Below are 24668 nucleotides of genomic sequence, written 5' to 3'. Positions count from 1 at the left end.
AAAAAAAAAAAAAAAAAAAAAAAGACCAAGAGACTATAGGTGGGAAGAAACACATGGATGTAGAAAGGCAGATACAGAGGGTGGACATTTCTTTTTTAGCTACTTTACTACATTTGTTTCCTTAACTGATTCATGTGTTCAACTAAGAATTGATTGTTAACATAATTTGTTGAGAGTGACAGTTGAACACAAACATAGAACTAGGTCCAGGGGTTTAAAAACATGGCTAGTTTTACACCCTAGCAAGTGACTTAATCTCCTTGTGCCTTAGTTTCCTCATCTGTGAAATGTGGAGTCAGGAGAGCACCTGATGGTGGGGGTGTGGGAAGACTAAAGACTAGGAATGCATGTAGGATGCGCACGCAGCACATCCTGAGCAAGGGGGGCCTACTGAGCAAACAAGGTCAGCATGCCTGGCTTGGTCAGCTCCTAGGGTGGCTGAGGCAAATCAAAGACTGCATTCTGGTGGGAACGAGAAAACTTCAAACAATCGATGGACCTATGCGTGGCTCTGCAAAAGAAACAGACGAGACGAGGTGCAGAGTGGGTGAAGGGTGGCTTAACTGAGGTGTCCTGTTTTAGATAACATGGAGAGGAGGTCACTCTAATGAAATGACATTTAATCGGAGGAAGAAACCAGGAAAAGCATGGGGGAGTCCATGGCAGAGAGAGAGGAGTCTTGATAAATGAGATTGTGTCATGTGCTGCAATCATGGATCACGGGACAGCGGCATTGACCCTAGTGAGTGAGTATGCGTTACCATTTGTATGTTGCCATAGGACCTAGACTGGAGGGGCTGGAAATGTGCAGGAAACGCTTCTGAGGCCCAGGGATGTCCCATGCAGAGGGAAGGATCTGGAGCAAGATGACCCCACATGAACTGGGGGAGAATTCTCTGCCCACAGACAGCAGCCCCCGGGGCCGAGGAGCCCCCAGGAGCATGAATCATACCAGGGTGACTTGCAGTTCTCCCCACGTTTACTGGAAACTTACTTCAGGCTATGGCGCTGGCCCACTCTGTACTGGGCACTGCAGGGAACCTGCTTTCTAGTAGCTCTTGGTTGTGACAAAATGCCAGGCCACACCATGTTATCAATGGCAGAGACAAGATGTTCTAAAGATATGTCCATTTCAGGTTACGATTTAGCAGGGTTGGATTTTTCTGCAAACTTCCTTCTTAGCAGTCAGTAGGTGAGCCATTTCACCTTTTCCCAAATCTGCACAAACAGTGATGTCAAAGACCTTAGCAGGTCTGTCTCTCTCAGTACCTGTGTGCCCTGCCTGTCTGTGCCTCAGTGGTAAAAGTGGAGACCATAATGATACCTGCCTTGCAGGATTCTGCAGGCACCAAGTGAATCGGGACAAGTATGGTGTCCCTCAGCATCCATGGGGGACAGTTCCAGGACCTCCACAGACACCAAAATCTGTGGATGGTCAAGTCCTTTACATAAAATACACTTAATGTGCACTTATATAAGAGGTAGGAGGATTGCGAGTTCAAAGCCAGCCTCAGCAATTTAGTGAGGTGCTAAGCAACTCAGTGAGACCCTGTCTTTAATAAAATACAAAATAGGGCTGGGGATGTGGCTCAGTGGTCTAGTGCCCCTGAGTTCAATCCCTGGTACCCCAAAAGACCAAAAATTAAAAAAAATGGAACCTCAGATCACCCTGTCAGATGCTAATGCTTACATATAACACCTGACACAAAGTAAACCCTATATAAAGAGCTGTTACAGTGTATTGTTAAGGACTAATGACAAGGGAAAATGGTTTTAGATGCTCAGTACAGAAACAATTAAAATAATTTTTTTTGATCCATGGTTAGTTGAGTCCTGGGGTATGGCACCCACAGATTTGGAGGTCGCACAGTTGCTGAACCTTGTGTGTAAGGACCAAGTAAGTGACAAATGACTATGTTATCATTACTGATATCACCAGTAATTGAAAACCAGATAAAATAAAGCAACAAATAACCATTAAGTGTAGGCCTGACCACTTGCTGCTCTCAGCATGTGGTGTGTGGGGAGTAGTTGTTCTCTGTAGGTCTCGGTGTTCTGCTGCCTGAAACAAGGACACTGGAGGTAACGGGCTGTTTTCAGCCTTAACTTTATGGAGCTTGGGTCTCTGAGTCCCCGGGTGTATATGCCAAACTAGGACTTTCCTAATGGTTCAGTTCTTTCTTGGGAAAGAACCTTAAAAAGGTTGGAATTCTGCAGGTAGGAGCTGGGCTGACCAGGGTTTCTTCCATGGGCAAAACTTGAGCTCCAACAATTTACTTTAAGCTGTTATTTAAAGGACACAGGAAGCAAAGGGCTGCAGGTGAGTTGTAATCAGTGGCTTGGGAAAGAACCCCGGGAAAGTTAAGGTAAAATGTGGAAACGTGGGTTTTTCTGACTGATTCAGGACATGGGAAGCTTTGGTGGGAATTCACTTGAGGACAGGTGAGCCCAGGAATGATTACCTGGCTGAAACCCAGGTATGTCCATGGATGGAGCCCTAGTGGGCTGCCATTTTCTTTTCTTCTTTCATCTCTTCCCCATCCCATGTTCTCTCTGAAGGCCAGGTGGTGGCAGCCTTAGCAACCAGCACCTTCTCTCCTCTGGGTCGGGCTTGCTTTCTTTCCTCCTGTACCTGTCCTCTCTCTTCAGTCCGAGCACCTTGCCCTCTCAGCCTCCCCAGCTGAGAGCCAGGACTGCAGCTCTTTTCCTCTGAACTCACTGGACTTTCATACAAACTAATGGCACCAAACAAACGTTTGTGGTTGTCCATTATATTCTCATGGTCCTCAGAAACAGGGACAACCCTGAGTAGACCCAGTTGACCTTATGGCTGGGAAAGGGAGGCTTTCTTGGAAGCAGTGTGCCCAGACATGAAGTCGTGTGTGAGTTGGAGGCTGTGTGCCTGCCTGGCTTTGTTTAGGACGAGCAAGTACTTCTCCAAGGCGCTCTCCTTGTTCCCGCACCCTGTCTGTCACTTTGGGGGTGTGGCTGCTCACTCCTTGGGGCATCTGGCCAGCCAATTCAGCAGGGAGCCTGGTTTTTCAGTTTGGTGATTCGTGGCTTCCTTGCCTGGGGAATTTTCAGACTGAATAAACCTGACAGGTTTATGGATGTCTTAGCAAACATAAGCAATGCACAGTTGGTTTCTGAGATGGCTATAAACACCAAATTGATCCAACCTGGAAAGCACAGCTCAGTTCTAGTGACCCAGAGAGACGGTCCTGGCTGGGCTGGTCCTTCCAGGTGCTGCTTCACAGGGCAGACCAGCAGATCCCACACCACTGGGAGCTTGTTCCAAAAATGCACATTCTTGCACCCGAGACCTGCCACATGAGTTTTGGGGATGACTCCTGATCGTCAGTGTTCAAACCAGCCCTCCAGTGACTCTGATGAACACTTGAGTTTGTGGAATCCCTGTGTGGATGAGGCTGGCTTCACTCCCTCCTCAGTGCTCCTGCACCTGCCATCTCCTGACCTGGGAACCCTACTCCTCCTTCCATAGTCATCCTGTCAACCCCAGGAGGGACAACACTGCCACAGCAACTGAGTGAATTAGAATTGCCTATCTGATCCCCACCTGCCTGAGAACCTGTGATCAGGGGAGGGCCAGGTCCTGTCTGAATCACCCCCCTCTCCCTGGAGACTGACCAGCTGCTGGCACAGTTGGTGGGTGTGGGGTGTCAAGAAGAGCTAAGACAGGGAGATTTACATATGTCCAAACTCAAACAGCTGACACACATACACCTAGGTAAAACAATTTAACTACACTGAAAATGTCGTCACCATATAATATTTTCTGAAAAAGGCAAACATAACCCACAACTCTCCCCTTGTGGGAAGGGTGAAGCAGCCAACTGACCCCCAGTTTGAATTCTCTCACAGAATTGCCAGAGGAAAACTCAGTTCCCCTTTCTTAGCCTTTGTCTCTTTATCTGTGGAATGGAGCAATGTCTTGCTGCAGCAGTTTGGAAGGTTGGCAGTAGTGTGTATTTGGCACATACCAGATGCTCACTAAACAGCAAATGGAGATACTGTTCACCAGTTAGGGTGTTTACTATGCTGCTGGAAGCAATTATTTTCATTCTTTTTAAAAAACAGGATTGTTGCGCCCCTGAAATACCTAATTCCCTGCAGGAATTAACAGGAAAACTGCTTAATACTCCTTAACAAAAGCATCCCCGATATTCTGGAGGAACCATGGTGATAGAATCTGTAAGTAGAGTCCCAATGACCTCTGAGGTCTTTTTATGGATTGAAATTGCGAGCAAATATGAAGACTCTTGGTGTGTGTTTTCCAGAGAGGGTGAGAACGCACAAGTGAAGACAGAGGGAGCAATTTTAACAGAAATTGGCTTTGATTTCCCTAAGCCTTTCCCAATGTCCTGATTTTCCAGGCATTTGCACTCGCTTCCTCGGTTGAAGTTCCCAACTACGACCCATAAAAGGTGAGAACGAAATGACATTTACGGGCCGGGTGTGATGGGTGGTGGTGCATGCCTGTCATCCCAAAGTGAGGCCGAGGCAGGAGGATCTCAAGTTCAAAGCCAGGCTCAGGGCAATTTAGGGAGATGCTAAGCAACTCAATGAGACCCAGGACCAAACAAACACATGAGCCATCTGAGTGTGGGCATGACGGAAAAAATAAGAAATGCATAGCAGGCCCTAAATCTGGAGTAACACAACACAAACCTCTCTGGCTCCCTAAGTTTTTGCTGCTTCCTCCTGCCTTACTGACACTAAGGTGAACTAACCCCAGCAAGTCAATGTCATTCTCTCTCCCAGAAATGTGCATTTGGGACTGAATGTAGCAGGCAGATTGCATGGTGGAAGTCAGTGTGCAGAGCAGAGATCAACCAAGGATGTCACATCTGCTCCTCATTTATGTAAAGATGTACAGAGAGCTGGTCTGCAGAGATACTCAGCACAGCCAGGCCAGTTCTGCTCAGGTCCCCATAGCTTTGCCAGCCCCAATGAGGGCCCTCCTTAGCATGGCCCTCTACCAGCCCTGGCACTTCTGTCCCTGAGCCGCTTTGCTATTACATCTCCAAGTCTCCTTTCTGCTTACATTACCTCCCATTGGCTTTTGCAGACACCTGCTTGAGCTGTAAGTAGTGCTGTATCAGCAGTAAGTATGCACCAGTGTCTTGATGTTTGGAGGTACAAGCAATGAGGAGGACTGAGGTTCCTTACCTCTGGGCACAGCCAACTGTTGAGTTTTGCAGGAAGACCCTTCAGGCAGAAATTGCTTATTCAAATACTACTATGATCTGAAAGTGATGGAGCTCTTTGGCTTTGAATAGCAAAAAAAAAAAGAAAAAAAAAAGTGGAGCAGTTTGGCACGTGGTGTGGGTACAGGCATGGAGATCAGCTTTTGGGTGCCCGATCTCTACCAGCCAAGGATTAAGATGTCATCAAGTACTAGGGTTGCTGCTTACTCCTCCTGTGACATTTCACAAACCTAGGGGATGCTGGGGGGCACTGGAGTGGCAGAAGTGCTCTGATTTGGGGGTGAAAAGGAATAATTACTTGTAAGTTGCTCTCCTTCAATTCACTTGATATTGTCTTGCAAGAAACAATAGGAGACAGCCTAAAAAGTATTTTGTGGAAAAATGTCAACTCTCAGTTTATTTCGATCAATTGCTACTTCTTTTCCTCAGTGCACCTAATCAGACACCAAGATAGGAAGACCAACAATTTGAGGCAAATGGATGCAAACCAACAATGCCTACTGATATTAAGATGCAGCCATCACTATCAGTAAGAGACCCGATTCAGTTTGGTCTCAATTTTTGTAGGATTCTGTATCACAGGAGTAACCTGCACAGACTAAAGTTCAAACTGGCTGAGTTCAAAACCAATTCCAAGCTTCAGAGCTAGAAACTTTGGAAGTCTCTCGTCCTTCTGAGCCTGCTTCCTCAGCTACCAAATCCAGCATGCCACCTTATTTTGTAAGGCTTATGCACTGAGCGTGGTGTTTATATTTTTAAATGGTTGAGAATAAAATCAGCAGAATTGCACATTAATTATACAAAAGTCAATCTTCAATGTCCACACATCAGTTTTCCTGGGACACAGCTAACCCTGTTTGTATATTTTCTGTGGTTGACTGCTCGCTGCAACAGGGCTGACAAGTTGCAACCTAGATCCGATAACAGCAAAGGCTAAGATGCTTCCTCTCTGCCCCTTACAGAAAGTCTGCCAGGCCTTGCCACAGAATGTCATCCAGCCCTCTCTGTAACCTCATCTGTTCTGAACCACATGGGTCCTGAAGGGCAGTAATCACATCTATCATATTAAAACCATTCTTGCTGCTTGTGACATTAAGCTTTGAACCAGGAGACATGAAAACATATTTTTCAAACAATCAAATCACTAACAACAGTCCTTTGAGAATTTTGCTACTCAGATAAAAGATATACTAGACTTGGGTTGGGGTTGTGGCTCAGTGGTAGAGCACTGCCTAGCATGTGTGAAGCACTAGCTTCGATCCTACATATAAACAAATTAACTAAATAAAGGTCCACTGACAACTAAAAAGATATAAATATATATATATAAAAAGATATACTAGACTCATCTTGCCTTTAGGTTCACGTTGAACTAGGGACTGTGTGTGTGTTCTAAATGAATATATATGTACATGAAAATTTATGTTCTAAAACTAAAACAAAACTAAAGTTTCAAGGAAGCTCAGGAAGCCAGCACAGATTAAAGTTCCAACTTGGCTGAGTTCAAAACCCGTTCTGAGCTTCAGAGCTGGAAACTTTGGAAATCTCTTGTCCTCCTGAGCCTGCTTCCTCAGATCAAATGGGGACAAAACATACCTCTTTGGCTTTCTGTGAGGATAAACTAAGAAAATGAATGTAGAAGTCCTAGCCTGGGCCTGGGCACATGATATGCATGGAATAAACAAGAGTCTTCACGAACGCCATGCACATACAGAAGCACGAGGGTTTAGGAGCCTGGTGGTTATGTTATGAGCAGGAGCAGAGGCAGAACCGCAGCAGGGACCTGGCTTGGAAGAAGCAGCTCCTGGATTGGAGAAGGAAGGCGGATTGCAGGTGCTTGGCACCTGCAGAGGGAACAGCCAAACATGGCACTGGGAGGGCTCCTGCATGGGGCAACATGAGAAGGACCAGAGGGTCAGAGAGGCAGCAGGCTGTGCGCCTGGTTTCAGAGTTGTGACCATTATCTGCAAATGACAGAGAACTGCTAAAGGCTCTCAACCTCAAGTGATGGGTGCAAAGAAGTACGTGGAAAGAGGCTTCCTTTCCCATGGCCGTGCCCCGTGTGGGCCTGCGGCTTCCTTGGTACTCTAAATTCAGCACCCAGGACGCACTCAGACAGACACATCCGTTGTACTGCAGGCACAGTCAGGATTTGCAAAATGATTTGGGGATTGTGTCAACAGCTGTCCCCTCCCAGTAATTCCTATGTTGAAGTCATTTCACAAGTATGTTTGGGAAGCTACAATCTTCTGGTTCTGGATCATGCATGAAGTTTAGAAAGAAAAAATAAAATAAACCAGAGGGTTGTTTTGCAAAACTTTCAAGCTGAACAAGAGAAACGTGCCCAGAACACTGTCTGGTGCAGGTGGCTCTGTGCTGAGGGACTCAGAGCCTGCTGCTTTCTGAGGTCTGTTTGTGACATCTACCGCAGCATGTACATTACTTGAAAAAACATACTTATAATGCTAAAAATACTCCACAGTCTAGCCTGAATGCAGCCTGTCAGAATGTTATAATCTGATTTCTATACTTCTTGCTGATATTTGCACATTTTCATAAGAATCATTTTGGGTATTATTTTGTTTTTCTTTGAGAAAGTGGATGGCCGATTAGGGAGGCCCGGGAGAGGGTCTGTGAGAGTCTGGCCACTTCTCAGTTGCTCAGGGCAAATCTTTTATTTTACCTTAGTTGCTCCTCTGTGGAGCTGATTCTGGGTTTGGGCTGTGGTACCCATGAGCAGTGACCCCTCTCCTCATGATAACTACTCTTCTTCCTGGTCTAGACAATGTCCCTATGTCAGTTGGGTATAATTAATGTCATAATTTGTCACAGGAAGTCTGGGCTGCAAGGTAGCTTTGGGGCAAACCAGTTCATAACCTCATTTTACAGAAGTGAAAACTGAGGCCTTTAGGCCTTTAATCTAAAATTAAAAGGTGGCAGCATGTTGAAGGTTAGATCTTCTGGTTCACAGGAAATTTGTGTTCTAGCTACACTGTGTGCCTGCTCCTCTCACCACCCGAGTTGGGATTTGACTTGGTGGTTAGCAAGCAGCTCCAGGTTGGAGTGGGTGGGGGACGCTGGCTTAGTCTTGGAATGCACACCTACAGATCCCAGAGTCACTGGTGGGGTTATTCATCACCTCATCAGGCTTATCAGAATACCCCGACTGTTTTTTGTTTATATTTTCAAAAATCAATGAACACAATTGTCCTAATTAATAAACAAGAAGTAGAGAGGCTATGTTTAAACATGAGCATATTTGAGACCCAAGAATCTGTTTCATTCTTAGATCCAGTTAAACTTTTGGGTGTACCCCTTATACTTGGTCAATCTTTGGAAATGCTGCTTTTCATTTTGAGGGAGGAGAAACCACCCTGGGCTACGGAGCTTACATCAGGTCTCAGGCGGCGAGCATGGCTGCTCCAGAGTCCTGTGGAGGTCCGGGAACTTGTGGAACCACATCATGTGAGTGGCATGTACCTACACACAACCTCGCAGCAGGGACATTGAAAATGAGCTGACCAATGAAAGGCAGAGGGAAGAAGAAGCAGGCCAACCATCATGGGTTATGATTCAAGTTTACTGCAGGACAGTGATTTCCAAAACTGTACATAAAACAGAACATAATAGAGTAAACCTATAGTTCAGTATGTAGTGCATCGCAATCCTCTTGCGATCTTTAGACCTGCGTTGTGTGCTTAAATATAGTACAATGCCAACTTTCCAATTTTCTTGGCCATCCCTGCTAGAAAGTTTGGAGTGATTCCACAGCCCGGACCCAGCAGAATCCACGGGGAACGCGCCTCATAGTGGGTACATGGCTGGGCTGGGTCGGGCCTGGTACCTCAGATCTGAGGGAATCACATAACTGTGAGTCCTGGAAGCACAAATCCCCTCTGTACTTTATCACTTTCTTTTTTTTAATCCCTGCTTACTTGAAGTGAATCTAGCTTTAGGTATGCCTGGGGCGAAAACGAATGAATGTCATTTGAGTCAAAATGAGGATAAACACCCCCAGCGCCTGAGATCTCTTGCCTACTGAAAGCACCAGTGAGAAGGTAGGAAAAGCAGAGTCTCCCTGGAGCCACTCTGTCTCCATCGGATCTGAATAACCAAGCAGGTGGCTAAGGAGGCGAGGGCGACTCCGGAATCGGCAGTGCAGAAGGAAGGAATGAATGGGCGCCCAGCGCAGGGCCAGCAGCAGGCTCTGCTTCCTTCCCAGAACACCCGGGAAGCTTTGGGGACAAATACCCGAAGACCACGCAAACAAGAAAACCAACCTGTCAAACTCTGAAACTGCTCACCTCCCAGATTGGGGCACCTCGTCAGCTGATCCATTTTGTGTTTGAATTGTTGGTCCGTCCAGCGCTCTCAGGAAGCGCTGGTGTCGAGTGTCTGGCACCTTTCCTGACACTCCACAAACAATATTAATCCTTATCATATGACCTGACCAAAGGCAGCACAGGAAGCAAGCAGACAAGGTTCCCTCTGTCCTCCCCACCTGGAGGGCATTTCCACTTATTTGATCACTTTAACCCAAGTGGGAAATGGCCAACGGCTCAGTGCCTCATTTCTGGTCTCTTACCTTCCCTACCTATAAACAGGTGACCACGTGACCGGGTGAAGATGTGACTTCTTGGCCTGTTTCCTTGTCAGGATTGCATACAAATGCCTATTCTTTCCTCTTTAGATAATAAACTCCTTGTGCCCAGAGACTGTGCCATTTACACAGTAGGAACCTTCCCAGGGACACCTCAGACAATGCACCTTAATCTTATTGAGCTCTAAGTACCTGGGAAACTCACCAGAACTACAGAATGGCCTCCGAACTTAAAGGACCCAGGACAGTAGGTACAAGTGCAAGATGACCTGCTCTAGAGAGAAGACAATGGGCCCCACCCCCAAATCGAAGAGTTGAAAGCATCTCCAAGGACTGGCTTCTGGCACAGGGCACAGGCTCTCCGCTCCCCTCCTGATGTGGAAACCTCTGTCACTCTGACAATCAAATAATGAGTGGGCCCATCAACCAACGTGTTCTAAACACCCACACAGAACAGGGCATACTGAGAAATTTGGACACAGCCCCTCCCTGCAGGAGTTTGCAGTTTAAGCAAAGGGAGAGGTGTGAACGCGAAGAGATGATGTGGAGCAGGAGCCAGTAAACACTGTAATGGGCACAAAGTAGGAACTCCAGGGTGACAGGAGGGAGGGAGCCTTGGGGGTGGAGGGCCGGGGCCTGAACTGCGCTCCTTGTGAAGGCATGATCTGTGACTCCAGGGTGAGGCAGGCTGGGGGGACTTTGCCTCCCAAGGCTGATTCTGCAGCCCAGGTGGGGGCCACTTAAAGGCTTATCTCCACGAGCCACGGCAGGCCTCGGGGTTAAGTGGATTCACAGTCCCCCCCCCAATTGCCTAATTATGTTCCAGGCTTACAAGGCTGTTTTGGGACTGTGGGTTCTTTTCCAGAGAGAGAGGCTAACACTCTCAGTGGGAAGGGATTCTTGGCATGTGCTCAGGGCCTTGGCTTGCCTGCTGACCTTGTTTTAGGGCCCACTGGATCTGATTTCTTTATTCCATCTCCCTCCAAGCACTGCTTAAGCTTTCAGATGACATCCCAATGGCTCTGCTGGTGCCCACTGCAGGGCCTCCCAGCCAGGGGGCTTCCCCACACCTGCTATGTTGGGGGGGCAGTACTTCACAGCAGTCCCCTGGGGCCTTGATTCAGGGTGGGGCCAGCTGTGCCTGCAGTTCAGGCTCCAGAGCTTTCCTGGGGTCTGGCAGAAGCTGAGCTCCAGCCAGGACTCAACCTTGCTCAGTTCCTGAGAGACTCAGCAGAGTCCCTGCCCTGGGCTCTCCTTCCAGGGACATCGACCTCAAGGTTTACAAAGTGATTTCACAGGTGTATACACTTCAAGTGAGGCAGGATGTCATATCGTTCTTGAAACTACAACTTAAAGATGTGAAATTGCATGGTCAGTACTCCCAGCAGGGCCCACTGCCATTGACCGTGCAAGGCTGAGGTCTGAGTGTAGGACTGGGGGCTTCCGCTGGGCTGCCTGTGTCAGGCAAGAGAAGCTTCCTAGATGGAGCGGCAGGGAGGGGGGTGAAAGCAAGGTGGAGTGCCTGGGGGTGCCTAGGAGATGACGTGCCGTGTTCCCAGGACAGGTGGAGGATGGGCTGGGAGCTTCGGGGAAAGGAAACAGCTTAAAATTCATACTGAAGTGGGCTCTTTTTTGGGGGTGTTTCTTTTGAGATGTCTACATCTACTGCAATTATCATTCAAGGTCAGGAGCTGCCACTCACAGAGAATGAGAACAACGAGGGCCGGGTGGTCCCTGGGTGGTGATGCAGCCTCGCTGTGTGCATAGTGAGCGTGGTATTTAGTGAGAGCTGAAAACAAACATGCCCAGCGGAGCCTCCTGCGAGCGTACTCTCAGGCAGCATTATCATCTGAGGTCACGGGAGGCCACTTACAGCACCATGCTACAGTAGTTCCCTTCTGTTCTCTGAAAGCACCCGAGGCTGTTGCTGAGCAGTTCAGCTTCTCACCCACACAGCAGAACTTCCCTGTGAACTACTTCAGAGGTTCAAGTTTTGTACTTTTTTCCCCCCACAGCGTGTGCACGACACAGGAGGGAAAGGTCACAGTATGTTTGGAACAGAGGTGCTGTGCGCACCCTGACGGTGGGCTCTTGCCCCTGTTCCCTTAGTCTCCTTGGCTTGTCCACTCGGGCTTTAGACAAGACAGAGACGCGCAGGCTCCTCCAGAAGAATGTGAAGTGACACGGAAGAAACTGGCACCCAGGGCTTCTGGCACTGGCCAGTTAAGAGGCTACCTTTGAAGACATGATGGCAGATAAAATAGGGGGCAGTGCGCTGTCTCTGGGCCCCAGGGCGCATGGCTGCAGACAGAGCTACAGGATGATCTGGTTCTCCGGATGTGACCTGAGGCCCTTCCATCACCTGCAGGTGACTTTCAGCATCACCTAGAAAATGCCCTTTGCCTAGTGGAATTATTCCCACATGGAACAATCTGATCTGGGCCTGCAGAATGGTATCATATGCCCAGAGAATCTTGGTTTTATATATGGCACAATCTTCACTGGAAAATATCCTCTCAAGGCTCTGTGTCAGGGAACAGGCTTGGCATTCTCTCTCTCTCTCTCTCTCTCTCTCTTTGTCAGGGAGGTGGGCCACCGGGGATTGAACTCAGGGGCACTTAACCACTGAGCCACATCCCCAGCCCATTTTTTGCATTTTAGTAAGAGACAGGGTCTCACTGAATTGCTTAGCACCTTGCTAAATTGCTGAGCCTGGATTGAACTTGCAATCCCTCAGCCTCAGCCTCCTGAGCTGCTGGGATGACAGGTGTGTGCCACCACGCCCAGCTTGGCATTCTCTTTATAGATCTTATAACTGCTTGGTCTTGGGCAATGTCCCTCCATGCTTTGTGCATCTTTCTGGAGCTCTGGGGTTCGAGCTCTGGGCGGGGGAAGATGGCTCTGGGGCAAACACTCCTGCTCTGAGGTTGGCCTCGAGGCAGGTGCAGGGGCAGCCCGGCTGCAGCCAAGGCCACTGCTTCCAGCCAGAAACGGGGGTTGACTGTGGCTCCACCACACATGGGCGGGATGACCTTTGATGGGGCAGCATTGGTGGAAGATGTCCACGCTTCCTACCCACCTACAACTGTGGGCAGTGATACCGATTTTACAAGTGATTGTAGTGATCTAGTGTCGTGATCAGGATGTATGCAAAACCCCAAGTCAGAGTTTACTAATCCGAGGTGCATAAAGTATAATATTTACAACAGAGGGCTATTTGATTCATCCTATAGGCAGTCAAGTGAATTTTCTTGCACATGATGATTAATAATATTGGTTGAATAAAGAAATATTCAGGAACATTTCTCCTTAAAGTACTTCCATATTCACTACTAATTTAACCATCAATGTAAGGATGTGGCCCTAATATTTCCGGACTTCCTGTGCTCTTGTATTTCTTTTTTTCGAATCCTTGCTTTCCTGTGTATTTCCTCTTCCACAACCCGGTGTGGAGATGTTTAAAACAGAGTTTAACCTTCTTTAAGCACTTGGGTCCTAGGGCCAAGTTCCTGGGATATCGGATTCCACCTAGCACTAGCTGTACTTTGGGGGAAAGCTTTTTAATTATGCCCAGCCTCAATTTTCCCCACCTGTTAAAATGGGGACAGTAGTAGGAGCCTCTCACAGGGTTGTTGCCAGAATTAAATCAACCCCTTTGCGAAAGGTGCTGAGGACAGCATCCAGCTGGAGGCCAGTCCTGGTCCTGCCTGACCCCTACTTACTCTGCCCCAGGCATGCTCTGGGCACAGAGGCTGACAGAAGAACCAGCCTGAGTCTGTGCCCAAGGAGCTGACATTCACTGCCTCTTCCTTTAAATTTGTCCTTCCTTTGGTAACAGGTTAAGCTTTGAATAGACACTTTTTGATCATCACACTTCTCTAATGAAAAGATTTTCTTCTGATTTTTTTTTTTTTTGGTACCAGGGATTGAACCCAGGGGTGCTTAAGCACTGAGCCACATCCCCAGCCCTTTTAATATTTTATTTAGAGACAGGGTTTCCCCTGAGTTGCTTAGGGCCTTGCTAAGTTGCTAAGGCTGGCTTTGAACTTGTGATCCTCCTGCCTCAGCCTCCCAAGCTGCTGGGATTACAGGTGTGTGCCACCGTGCTTGGCTCTTTGCATGGTTTTTCAGTGTCGGTCTCCTTGCAGCCCCTCAATTATGGAGACCAATGTTCTGTGCATGCCAGCCCAGCTTTCTACATTAGATTTTGCTTTCTTTCTGATCCAGTACAAGTTCCCCTCCGACCCTTGTTCTGCGCTTTCCCAGCTCCACCGAGGTTCCAATGTTCCCACCTCCGCAGGGCCACTCTGCCCCTTGCTTCCACTCCACCCCAGAGCTGTATTCCTTGGATTGGATCAGCCACTAACTCTAAATTCCTATCACATTCCCTGATTCTACTGTCTCCTTTCTTCCTGAATGTACATCTTATTTATTTATTTATTGAAAGGTAACACATTCCTATGGTTCAAAATTCAAAGTTACAAATAAAAATGTTTCCCCGTCATTCTTATCCCCTGGACACCCACGTTCTGCCCCATAACCGGTGTTTTCAGTGTCCTATGATTCCCTTTGGGGGTGCTTTATATGCTTCATGTTTCTATATCCTACTGTCTTCTTTCTTCACAGTGGAATGTAAATTCTGCAAGCAGAATTTGTTCTCTATCTTGCTTTGTTCACGCACTGCACCACTGATCATGTTCCTCCCGCACTAGGTGTCTGCCACATGCTCCACTGTAGGGTGGATTCCATTAAGTGGCTTTCATGTATGTACCATTACACAGGCTGATGGCGTTCTCCACTCTATAAGTGTGACATGTGTCACTTGATGGCAGAAGGGTACCTGTCTTTCAAACTGTATAGACGTTTTTCTATTCTCAGCCAGAGAAGATGCATGGATTTATACTACCACCAGCCATGTGTGCCACTGCCCGGTTCTTGTCCTTCTGACAGCATGAAGTATTACCATGCTTGTTAGTCTTCCCCTAACCCAACAGGTAAAAATCACATCTTAGGCTAGGTATGGTGACACATGCCTGCAAACCCATTTACTTGGGAGGCTGAGGCAGGAGGATGACTAATTTGAGTCCAGCTTGGGCAACTTGGGACCCTGTTTCAAAATAAAAAGGGTTGGGGTTGTAGCTCAGTGACAGCATTTGTCTGGCATGTGCAAAGCACTGGGTTCCTCCCCAGTACCACAAAACTATTATATATGAGCTGAAAAGCTTTCATTTCTTTCTAGTTTCTTTTTGGATCACAGCACCTTCAGAATAATTGTGGTAATAATGAGGATCGGGAGTGTTGTTGCCCAATTCTTGAAGTAACAGGAAGGCTTTTCTGGTCATTTTTCTTTGGGCTTAGTGCTAGCTTGGAAGATATCACACTCTACTTTTTTTTGAAAGCATTTTTTAAGAAACCAAGAATGGGCTGAGTTTTATGGAGTGTTTTTTAGTGTGCCTGGAAAGATCCTATTATTTTTCTCCTAAAATCTCTTAGCACACCCAACCATCTTTAAATGCCATGCGTCCTAATAATGTGCTGCTGCATTGTTTTTGCTACTGTATTTGTAGGATTGGTCAATTACTTCAAAGAATAAGAGAGCTCGATGCTTTCTTTCTTTGGTGAGTTTGATAATATCGAGTGTTTATTTAGTTAAAGACGTTAGGAACCTTTGCTCCCCCCTCCCTTTCTCCTTCTGTGCTTGGGATGATTTTTAACTGCACTAGGATTTCCTGCTCTTGAAAACTCTGTTAGAATTCCACACCAGGGAACATGCCTCTCTCTCGTGGTCTGACTCTCAGGAGCCAGCCCTAGTGGTTCTTCCTATCTGCTCCCTGGCAGCTACTTCCATGGGTTGGACTAAGGTGGTCTGTAAGACCAATCATGCTGCAAAGCAACAGAGAGCCTGGTGTAACCTCTTGGGGATGCTGAGCCTGCACTTTCCACATTGAATGAGCAGAGAGGAAGTAGAGGAAGTCCCCTGCCCTCTCAGGGCATTGAAAGACCATAGCATGGTATGGAGAATCCCTGAAGCTGCTGGCACTACCAGAAGGAAGACCCACCATTTTTCTATCAACCCAGGGTATGGACGCCATTCTTCCTTTAGAACAACCAGGCCGGAGCTCGCATCCAGGGTGTCTGTTCCCTGCAACTTAAGAACCTAAGTAATGTGAAATAATGTGGTTCAGCCACTAGGACTGGAGTGTAGAGTTGAGCAGGCGTGGGATCAAGTTCTGGCTCTGTCCTCCACCACCTCCAGCCGCCCACCCCACAGCTGGGCTGGAAACTATTGGTATCCCCAGGCCCCCAAAAAACATTTCCTTAAAAGAATAGATTATGTAACCTAACATTCATCTTAATGATCCAAAGGTACGGGAAGCTTTCTATTTAAATATTTCATCACAAGCTTTTCATTTAGAATGACAAGGCCAGAAATAAATTAGAAAGCTGTCATAATTGTTTCCTATGGTGGAACATATGCTTCGACTTGCACAGGCCACAGGGAAAGGAGGCTCTGTGAACACAGGTGGCATCTTAGATGACACAAGGCCTGCTTTCTGCTTTATATGGTGAGCTCTCAGTCATTTATTTTCACAACACATTACTAAATAATAGGCTACTTAGTAGGAATCAAGTTAATATCTATCACAACATTAAATTTGATTGTTTGGCTACATGTTCAAATCTACACTACCTGAAAATCTCTATCTCCAAAAAAATTTCAATCTTGACTTTTTTCCCCTTCATGTTGTATCTCCTTCTGGGATTAGACAAAGAAGCAAAATTAAAATAACATCATATCCTGGGCATTGTCATCAGTGCCTCCCCAGGTCTATCCATGACTGTGCTGATGACCTTGGTAATAAACCTGTGCTTAGGAGTGTTTTTCTTGGCTGCAATCTGTAAATGAAGTCCAAGGATGCCACTTTTTCAAGGAGTTTGTCTGTGTGGACATTTCATTCTCTGACATCTCTTCCTTTTTAACAGACAGGACTTCTTGCCTTAGGTGAAAAGTTAGCACAGAGCCTGTGTTTTTCTGTATAATTATGAAGAAACTTTGTACACTTCCTCTTGTATTTTTGGAGTAGATACAATTTTAAAAATTCAGGAGAAAATGGCATAGCTTTCATAAGGGTGTGTGGCCTCCTCCCTGATTCTGCAGTTGAACCAGACAAACCGTTGCACACTGAGAGGCTGGATCCCAGAGGGGATCATCTCATTCCCTGCTGAAAACCAGAGGGGAAGCCGGCTCACTGCCAAAGCCATTCTTATTTATTTATTTATTTTTGTGGGGATAGTCTGGACTCCATAGACAGCCTTTGAAAGAGAAGCCCATTCAGCACTTCATGTCCCATCTGCAAAATTGTTTCTCTCTCTAAAAACCATTCTTTCTACTGAATGACACATACTCATTTTTCTTATTATCTGATCAGCTTAATCAATTACTAACATTATTAGAACAAAGAAGACCTGGAACAAGAAAACAAAATGAAACTATGGATTGGACGAGCTTTTGATTCGGATTTTTCAGGGACTTTTCCAAAGGCCTCAGAGATGTCCTTCCACTTCTCAAGATTGTCAGTGAGGTGCCCCATGAAAAGCAAGCAGATGCATGTGTGTGACCTTGAACACGCCATTCAACTTCTTCTGACCCCCTTTTGCCCCATCCCCACCCCAACCCCCGTCAAGTGGACAATTTTGAGGCCCTATGAGATCCTGCGTGAGCCGATCTTGCCCCTTTCCAGCCCCGGTACGACCCCTGCACCGCCACTGCACTCCATGCCTTGGTCCTCTCTCACTGATCATGTTTCTACTCAGCACATACTCTGCTCCCACTGTTTCCTCTCCTGGGAATGTTCTCTTCTTTCTCACTTGCTATGGTTATCCTTCCCACCTCAAATCCATCACCACTTCCTGGGAGAATCTTTCCTGAGGCCCCATAGGTCAATCCCCCATTATAGACTGTCCCTCATGCACAATTCTGCTCATTTTTTTCTAAATTTATGAGAAGGTAAAAGTGACACATATTTAGTAAAATCTGTACAGATACTTTTGAATTTGGATCTTCTCCCAGGAGAGAAGTAGGCGCACTACCTTGCTGAGCATCAATGAGCCCAGCTCCCAGCCATCCAGGCAGTGACAAGGGAAACCTACTGCTGAGGTCATGGTTGGTAGGCTGGGGGTGTTAAATGCATTCTTGACCTATGATATTTCAACTTATGATGGGGTTGGCAAGTACCCAGAACCACCGGTACAGGCTCTTGCTGTGCCAGAACACTTGCCTTCAAGGCTTTCTGCCATGGTCATTATACGTTTATTTGGTTACCAGACTAACAGTTCTCTTCTCCTTTATAAGCTCCATAGCTTGTTGTATAGCACAGAACCCCAGGGGGCTTATTCATAGAATAACACACTCTGAAGAACACCACTGAATGTTGTTAGAAATAGACACTACTGCTAGGAAAAAAAAATCAACTTCCTCATGTTTAATTTCAGTTCCCCTACTAAGTGGCTCATGCGATATTGAAGGTCACATTTCTTTGGTCTTTAATTTTCTTCCCCTCTGAATGTGAATAATAGAATCATCCTTAAAGGACATTATAAGGATAAAACAGTAGATATGACAACAACTGGTAGGGATTCACTTAAAGGGTATTGAAATGCTTCATATATCTCTGGAAAACTATGCTGCTGTATTTGACACCAAGAATTTCAGCTACACCTACTCACTTCTTAATACCTGCCCCCCTGCCCTATTGCTATTCTAATATTTAGAAATTAATAGTGGATGAGGGAAGCATATTTATAATAATTTTTACTTTTTAAAGGCTTATATACTTTCATATTGAGCTTGCTGCTAAATGCTGGAGTGTGGGTATTCATGCATTTTATTAGCAATGATGTTTTGGTAGTACTTTAGTACTTGCAGTGAAATTTTATAGACATTATGATAAATCCATTTTAGGAATGAGCCAGGCTCATTTATGTGATTAGCGAATTGCCTAAGGCCACACACCTAGAGAACCAGCTAACAGCAGAACAGAGACCTCTGGTTGGAGTTCTGTGCTCAGCTCAGGCTCCTGAGTGATTCCCAGCACCCACCACCTCCTCGGTAGCTCTCTTCCCATTGTGGCTGCACACAGTTCAGAGAACAGGGCTCCCTCTCAAACAGCTGAGAGAGCCCAGGCTCTCTGGGCTGCACACGTCCGTCTTTGCATCATTCCAGGTTAGGTTTCGAGTGTCCCTGAAGGAACTTCAGTGCCCATGGGGACAGGTCACCTCCCACAGAGTTCTGACCAGATTCTGTCTGCAGTAGCATCCGCAAACACAGTGGTGCTACCTCCCTGACTTCTTTCTTACCTATTCGGTGTAGTTTTTATAATGGTCCCGCAAAGTAGACCTATGGTCTCCATGGTAGATACAGGAATGAACTTGCCAAGGTCAGACTTGATGCTGGAAGCAAGAACCCAAATCCAAGTCTCTTTGGGTCTCAGCTCTTCCCAGCAAACACCTTCTCTTTAATGTGTACCAGAAGATGTGAGTACAGAAGAAAAAGGGTGTCTCTCTAGTTGGCAAACATTGTCATGGACACACCACCGTTCAAGGCCAGAATACGTTCTGTGGGTTAGGAACTAAGGTTTGTGTACTTACTTTTACTCAAACCCCAGATACCAGGTGCTTACTTAGGAACTTATCAACTGAATTGGACATTTCTGAAAACGGGTCACATTAGTTTTTTGAAAGGTCTCAAGTGGCAAGGCCTGCATTTCTGGCTATTATAAATGGGCAGTGATATATGCTTTTTCTTTGATTTTCCCATCTAATTCATATTTATGATTTGCAAAATATTGTTCTAAATGCATAGAACAATACTATGTGTGTTTTGAGATTAAACAATCTGAGATCACTGATCTATCTACATAACTGAGAACTTATTAGAATAACGACTGACATGTGGTAGGCACTACATGAATATTGCTTATTTTTTGGTCATTTGATTGATATTAACCAAGTACCATAAGTCCAACAAGCCCATGAAAATCTTTAAGTCCTATGCAAATATTACAGAAAATAGTCATATTGCCCCTATTACTCAGCATTGTGATCGGGAGTAAGAAAAAAGACGCATCAATGTTCCCCACAGCAGTTTCAAGGAGTGGCTGACTTTGATTCACCTCTGGATCCTGCTTGGCTGACAAGTCTATGCTGGTCCTTAAACACACTCAAAAACCGCTGAAGCTGTTTTTCTTGCCACTGTTCTTCCCTTCTTCTGCTCCTAGACTGGAAAATGCTGAAGGGAAGGGAGAGGGAGGAGGAGAAATCCCCTGGGAGCAGTGGAATGGGACTCAATGTCACTTCCCAACAGGTTCACAGGTCACCTTGCCATTCCAGTCTCTGACCACTACAAGCTCCCCTCCCTCCCCGGTGCTCACCACCACGTGGTGCACCAGAGATTTACTCAATGATTTGCTTCCGGGTGTCTTCTGCCCTGACAATGCCCCCTGCCTTATGGGAAATCGCTATTACAAAGTTCCTAGAACAGCACCTGGCTTATGAGAAGCACAACACATAGTTGTTGAATGAATGAATGAATGATCAAATGGGCGTAAAAACAGAGCATAACTTCCTTCAAGTTTAGACACACATATGATCTTAGAGGCAGCTCCAGTCCACCTTAGGATAAAAGCCTCATCGTTGAATCAATAGCAACGAGGCCACCATCCACCAACGGCACATTGGGGTGACAGAAGGGACAGGGGAACAACTTGGACATCCCGTGGGTATTCAGTTGTAAATGGAATAAAAATAAAGATGCTTTTGTTTATTGCAAACATTAATTAATGGTATGAACAATAAGAGAGAGACAGTGTTCTTTTCTATGCTTGTTCTTTGATTTTCTCATCTAATTCACATTTATGATTTGCAAAATATTGTTCTGAATGCATAGAACAATACTATGTGTGTTTTGAGATTAAACAATCTGAGATTACTGATCTATCTACATAACTGAGAACTTATTAGAATAATGACTGACATGTGGTAGGCACTGCATGAATATAGCTCATTTTTGGTCATTTGATTGATATTAACAAAGTACCATAAGTACAACAAGCCCATGAAAAGATGCTCAGTCTCCCTTGTTATTCAGGAAACACAAATTAAAAGCACAATGAAACACCACTTCATGACCGCACGGTTGGCCATAAGACACAGAATAAGAAGATTAAAAACACTGGTGGTGAGCTGAAGAAATCTGACCCTCAGATGCTGCCGTTGGGATGCAAAGTGGTGCAGGCACTTTGGAAAAGTCTAGAAATTCTTCAAATCATTACACACAGAATTACCATAGACACAGGGATTTCATTCTTAGGTATATTCCTGAGAGAAAAGAAAACATGTCTACATAAAGCTTGTACCTAAATGTTCATAGCAGCATTATTTTGTAATAGCCAAAAGGTAGAAGCAACTAAAATGTCTATCAACTGAAAAATGGATAATCCTGAAATAATCTTTCCAGGAAACTGCCAGAAAACATACATAAAGATAAAAAATTTGTTACAGTGATAGACTGTTGAAGTCTTTAGGGGGAAACATAAAGATGTCTGTAGTTAACTCTGAAATGCCTCAGATGAACATGACGGATTAGTAGATGATAGATAGACAGATACGTGATAAGTTTATCCCAGTGCTAATTATTGACTGAGATGGGCTTCTGATGTTCTTGGACTATTCTTCCAACTTTTCAGGGTCTTAAAAACATTTATAATCAAAGCTAGAGGCAAATGCTGGTTATATTGTAAATGGTCAATACAATGAGATGTTCCACTGGTCAAACAGATTGTCATCTGTCAATAAAGCCGTGTGTGTGTGTGTGTGTGTGTGTGTGTGTGTGTGTGAGAGAGAGAGAGAGAGAGAGAGAGAGACTGGAGACGGAAAAGGTATACTCATTACTGTTGACTACGAATCAAAGGATATATTGCTGTTTCAGACAAATATGCATTTGTATGTCTCGTACTCTTCCTTGTGCATGAATAGTGAAGAAAATTATTATTTAATTGAGAGGGGTAGTTTTGGGAATAATCGTTGATGCTTAAATGAAAATACATATAAATAAAAATATGTATAAATATATATAAAATTGAGAATGTAGTGTCTGAATAGATTTCAGAATGAAGCTTTTAATAAAAAATGGTCAACCTCAAGCCAGAAAACTCCTTGGTAGGGCTTTTGCTCAAATTCTGAGAAATGCATGCTAAGAATGTATGACAACTCATGATTATTTTGACGATTACGAAGTCCTTATTGGAAGGCAAGCATTTATTCTGGAGACACTTATCATTTATGTTCAAATAGGGAGTACCTTCCAAGGTAGGAGAGGCTGAGGGTTGTCTGAAACACTTAGTGCATCTGGATCTTAAGCCATGTCTCCATTTGCAGAGTCAAGAGTGAAGGGCATTACCAGAAACAGCTGCGTAACAAGGCTGTTAAATCACTGCAGACTATTGAATGAAGTGACATCTGAGACATGGTGAAAGAAATATGTGACAAAAACTAGGAAGTGGCTTTTAGTTTTCAATCTGAGCAACGCAATTTGTAAAATGAAGCAATTAACTTTAAAATGTCTTCCACTTCTCTGAATTCTTTTGAGTCATACAGCATTAAGCTTTAAAATAATGAAGGGGACGTGGAAGTGCTTACGGTAAATTTTCCATATTTTCACAGAGGAAAATATTTGGGACATTTTTCTAATAGCCATAGTGATTTAGGATGAAAAGACTGGTAAGACTTTTGGAAGTATAGTTCTTCCTTCAAATTACAATGGCAGAGAGCCCACGTTTCATGCTGGATATTGTGCTTTAGGCATGAAAGACAAGGTTATAGATATTTTTTTAAAACTCATAATTTGGCCTTTCTAATTTTGAACCTGGGTGGCCTATGAGTCGTGTCTTCCATAAACCAATCACCTGCAGGTTAAACAGAGCCCAGAAAAGGTGAGCACTTGGTATTAGTCTCATTACTTTTTAAAATAAAAAATAATGTGCCCAGTAGAAACTTTTGCACACAGGCAAAGCACAAATGCAGGCATTAATTAAATGCAACTATGGTCTAAGTGTATCTTGCCAAATCCCCTTATCATGGGGACATGACCCCTGTGGCACATGAGTTCCATGTGCTCACACCATAGAGACATCAGAGGTTGTTGAAGAAGAGACCAGATGATTTTTACAGACAAAAGTTTTCAAACGCAATGACTATTCCTTTCGTTTCTTTATATTTGGTACTGCGGGTTATGACCAAGAATTTTCCAGCTGTTATCAACAAAGAGATTCCTATACAGAAGAAAATGAAATCTCGAGGGCAATAAGGAAGCAATTCACCTAAGCCTCCTAAACCACTGACAGCTCAGTGCAGGCATCCCACGCACCTCAAATGATCAATCAAGTGGATATTCGGGGCTGAGTTGGCCCAGTGCTATGGTGAGATGGAAGAGAAGTAAAATGCACATGGATTTGGCCTCATAGGAGCATGCAATCTGCTTGGAAACGATTGATGAACCACAGAAGATCCAACACAAGAGAATATTCCAAGGGTAGCACAGACTTCAGAAGTTTATAATAAGTGAGATGTAGAAAGTATATATTTACTTTAAACTGCTACCAGTTATCAATGCATTGCTGACCTTGGTAAAGTTTCAACCTCTACATCTTCAGGACGATTTGAAAGCTCATGGGAAGAGAGACTAAACTGGGCAAATTAAATTCATTATATCTATTAAAATATATGAATAGAAACTGGATTTTCATGTTTCCCTTTTGAGAAATATTTCTAGTCTTAGATAAATGAGAGAAAAAGCAGGGGGCGAGGGATTAATTTTCAAATCATCTTTGTAAGCTTATCATTATTTGGCTTTATCTTTGACATTAATTGAAAAACAATGGCACAAGAATGATTTTGCATTTGCGAATTTTATTTAACTGTATTTCAGAACATTTACCATATGTAGGAGGGTCTCCATGTATATCTGTCCTTCTTGCAAACCTGATCCCTTAATGAATTTGTAAGATGACTTCTACCATTACGCATTATGGTCTGCAATAACTTTCAACTTAAGAAAGTTTGAAGTACATTTTGTAATAAAGATTTAAATCTTTCCTTGATCCTTATTAAAAAATAAATAATTCAGATCCTTTCCCACATTTTACCCTTCTCCATTCTACATGTACACTGGTTCATTTACAGTGGTGTGAATTTACCAGTCTTCTAAAAATGCCATTAAGGTTAACTGCATTTAAAAAAAAAATCTTGATGCAACAGATATTCTTTTTTTTTTTAATTTTCTTTATTTTTATTTTTTTTATTGTTGGTTGTTCAAAACATTACATAGTTCTTGATATATCATCTTTTACACTTTGCTTCAAGTGGGTTATGAACTCCCATTTTTAGCCCATATACAGATTGCAGAATCACATCAATTACACATCCATTGATTTACATATTGCCATACTAGTGACTGTTGTGTTCTGCTACCTTTCCTATCCTCTACTATCCCCTCTCCCCTCCCCTCCCCTCCCCTCTTCTCTCTCTACCCCCTCTACTGACCTTCATTTCTCCCCCTTGTATTATTTTTCCCTTTCCCCTCATTTCCTCTTGTATGTTCTTTTGTATAACCCTGAGGGTCTCCTTCCATTTCCATGCAATTTCCCTTTTCTCTCCCTTTCCCTCCCACCTCTCATCTCTGTTTAATGTTAATCTTCTTCTCATGCTCTTCGTCCCTACTCTGTTCTTAGTTACTCTCCTTATATCAAAGAAGACATTTGGCATTTGTTTTTTAGGGATTGGCT

The 24668-nt window shown here is 44.6% G+C and overlaps 1 protein-coding gene across 13 annotated transcripts in view; it reads right to left on the bottom strand.

Moving 5' to 3' along the window:
• Chrm3 (cholinergic receptor muscarinic 3) overlaps nucleotides 1-24668 on the bottom strand; it is a 424602-nt gene that overhangs the window by 23311 nt on the left and 376623 nt on the right. The gene's annotated exons all lie outside the window — the stretch shown is intronic.

This window comes from Marmota marmota, unplaced genomic scaffold, assembly GCF_001458135.2.
Source record: "Marmota marmota marmota unplaced genomic scaffold, marMar, whole genome shotgun sequence".
Classification (NCBI taxonomy): Eukaryota; Metazoa; Chordata; class Mammalia; order Rodentia; family Sciuridae; genus Marmota; species Marmota marmota.
The sequence above is the reverse complement of the archived record's forward strand: the minus strand, read 5'-3'. Positions and strand labels throughout refer to the sequence as shown.